Genomic DNA, 3,506 nt, shown 5'->3' with positions numbered 1-3,506 from the left:
TAATCTGAATACATCCTGGAGCTCCTCTTTAAGGTTTTGGAGTTCCTGACCTGTAGAATTTGCCCTCCTGTGTTGGGCCATTTGTTTGTTGAGAGGTTGCGTCATCTCCCCCAATGTCCTCATACTCGGCACGGCACAGGCCAGGTCACTCCTCTCGTCTTTGGGTGTTGGGCCGTACAGATGGACAAGCTTCTGTCTCAGTGCATTGCTGGGCTGGAAGGGCACAGGGATGAAATGTCTGTCAAAGATCCTTCTGGGTTTTCCCGACACTCCACCTACATACGGGATGTCTATATGACTCGGTGTGTTCTGCTTCCCCCCTCTGTGTCATGGTCCCGTGTGTTCTGCTTCCCCCCTCTGTGTCATGGTCCCGTGTGTTCTGCTCTGGGGGAGGGAGGAAGCTCTCTGGGGGAGGGGCCATTGTTACAGTGATGGGATTAAGCTCCTCTCTAAGTAAGACAATACAATGCGGCACCCGGCTGTCTGGGGGAGGGGCCATTGTTACATGGATGAGATTAAGCTCCTCTCTAAGTAAGACAATACAATGCGGCACCCGGCTGTCTTGGGCAGGGGCCATTGTTAGAGTGATGAGATTAAGCTCCTCTCTAAGTAAGACAATACAATGCGGCACCCGGCTGTCTGGGGGAGGGGCCTCTTCCATGTAACAATTAACTCTTATCTATTCCTGTCAGATATAAATTCTGTGCGCTCGGCCTCAATAAAGCTGTTCTTGTTTCACTCCAAAGTCAGTCTTGTCTGATTCTTGGAGTAAGCCCCCCCATGCCATAGTCACCGCTTCTGGTTCCGGCACCCAGGGAACAGGCTGAAGACGGAGATATCCAGTCGGGGTATCAGGGAGTCCGTCACACCGGATATATATGAAGACAGATCCCACGGCATCCAACCTCCATCATGACGCTTCATGTCCCCTTGCCTTGCCGGGGGCCTCTCTTCCCCGGGGTAGTCGGGTTCTTTTTTCTATGAACGACTGGCATTAAATGGAAAACTTTGGGGCTCCATCTAGACTCACACAGGAGGGGTATGCTCACACAGGAGGGGTATGCTCACACAGGAGGGGTATGCTCACACAGGAGGGGTATGCTCACACAGGAGGGGTATGCTCACACAGGAGGGGTATGCTCACACAGGAGGGGTATGCTCACACAGGAGGGGTATGCTCACACAGGAGGGGTATGCTCACACAGGAGGGGTATGCTCACACAGGAGGGGTATGCTCACACAGGAGGGGTATGCTCACACAGGAGGGGTATGCTCACACAGGAGGGGTATGCTCACACAGGAGGGGTATGCTCACACAGGAGGGGTATGCTCACACAGGAGGGGTATGCTCACACAGGAGGGGTATGCTCACACAGGAGGGGTATGCTCACACAGGAGGGGTATGCTCACACAGGAGGGGTATGCTCACACAGGAGGGGTATGCTCACACAGGAGGGGTATGCTCACACAGGAGGGGTATGCTCACACAGGAGGGGTATGCTCACACAGGAGGGGTATGCTCACACAGGAGGGGTATGCTCACACAGGAGGGGTATGCTCACACAGGAGGGGTATGCTCACACAGGAGGGGTATGCTCACACAGGAGGGGTATGCTCACACAGGAGGGGTATGCTCACACAGGAGGGGTATGCTCACACAGGAGGGGTATGCTCACACAGGAGGGGTATGCTCACACAGGAGGGGTATGCTCACACAGGAGGGGTATGCTCACACAGGAGGGGTATGCTCACACAGGAGGGGTATGCTCACACAGGAGGGGTATGCTCACACAGGAGGGGTATGCTCACACAGGAGGGGTATGCTCACACAGGAGGGGTATGCTCACACTAGAGGGGTATGCTCACACAGGAGGGGGATGCTCACACTAGAGGGGTATGCTCACACAGTAGGGGTATGCTCCCACAGGAGGAGTATGCTCACACAGGAGGGGGATGCTCACACTAGAGGGGTATGCTCACACAGTAGGGGTATGCTCCCACAGGAGGAGTATGCTCACACAGGAGGGGGATGCTCACACTAGAGGGGTATGCTCACACAGTAGGGGTATGCTCCCACAGGAGGAGTATGCTCACACAGGAGGGGGATGCTCACACTAGAGGGGTATGCTCACACAGTAGGGGTATGCTCCCACAGGAGGAGTATGCTCACACAGGAGGGGGATGCTCACACTAGAGGGGTATGCTCACACAGTAGGGGTATGCTCCCACAGGAGGAGTATGCTCACACAGGAGGGGGATGCTCACACTAGAGGGGTATGCTCACACAGTAGGGGTATGCTCCCACAGGAGGAGTATGCTCACACAGGAGGGGGATGCTCACACTAGAGGGGTATGCTCACACAGTAGGGGTATGCTCCCACAGGAGGAGTATGCTCACACAGGAGGGGGATGCTCACACTAGAGGGGTATGCTCACACAGTAGGGGTATGCTCCCACAGGAGGAGTATGCTCACACAGGAGGGGGATGCTCACACTAGAGGGGTATGCTCACACAGTAGGGGTATGCTCCCACAGGAGGAGTATGCTCACACAGGAGGGGGATGCTCACACTAGAGGGGTATGCTCACACAGTAGGGGTATGCTCCCACAGGAGGAGTATGCTCACACAGGAGGGGGATGCTCACACTAGAGGGGTATGCTCACACAGTAGGGGTATGCTCCCACAGGAGGAGTATGCTCACACAGGAGGGGGATGCTCACACTAGAGGGGTATGCTCACACAGTAGGGGTATGCTCCCACAGGAGGAGTATGCTCACACAGGAGGGGGATGCTCACACTAGAGGGGTATGCTCACACAGTAGGGGTATGCTCCCACAGGAGGAGTATGCTCACACAGGAGGGGGATGCTCACACTAGAGGGGTATGCTCACACAGTAGGGGTATGCTCCCACAGGAGGAGTATGCTCACACAGGAGGGGGATGCTCACACTAGAGGGGTATGCTCACACAGTAGGGGTATGCTCCCACAGGAGGAGTATGCTCACACAGGAGGGGGTATGCTCACACAGGAGGGGTATGCTCTTCTCCGGAGGATTCCTTGGAGTCCCCCAGGCAGAGGATGGTCAGGGGGTATTAATGGTTCTATGGGAATGTTCGGATCATTGTACGTATATCCTCCTCTCTCCTGAAGAAGGGAATTTTGCTTCTTCTTGTCCCTGGTCGGTTCTTGTCCCTGGTCCTTCCTTTCCTGTTGTTTTCATGACGGAATTCCGGCACACAGATGCCCATATTGGGGGGCATCTGCTGCCCGGCTGCCGAGCGTCAGCTTGAGGTGGGGTGGGGCTATGGCAGCGAGGGACCTCCATCCATACGTGCAATGCTGGTACAGCTCCCTCATGTGTCCTATAGAGGTATCATGGTGACATCACACTCCGGCTCCCGGCACCTCTACAGGGCCCACAAGGGAGCTGTACCAGCATTGCACGTAGGGATGGAGCTCCGTCACAGCACAGCAGCCCACGCTGGGTCCCCTCAGGGCTGAGGA

This window comes from Nanorana parkeri, unplaced genomic scaffold (assembly GCF_000935625.1).
Source record: "Nanorana parkeri isolate BGI_ZX_2015 unplaced genomic scaffold, ASM93562v1 scaffold3512, whole genome shotgun sequence".
Lineage (NCBI taxonomy): Eukaryota > Metazoa > Chordata > Amphibia > Anura > Dicroglossidae > Nanorana > Nanorana parkeri.
The sequence above is the reverse complement of the archived record's forward strand: the minus strand, read 5'-3'. Positions refer to the sequence as shown.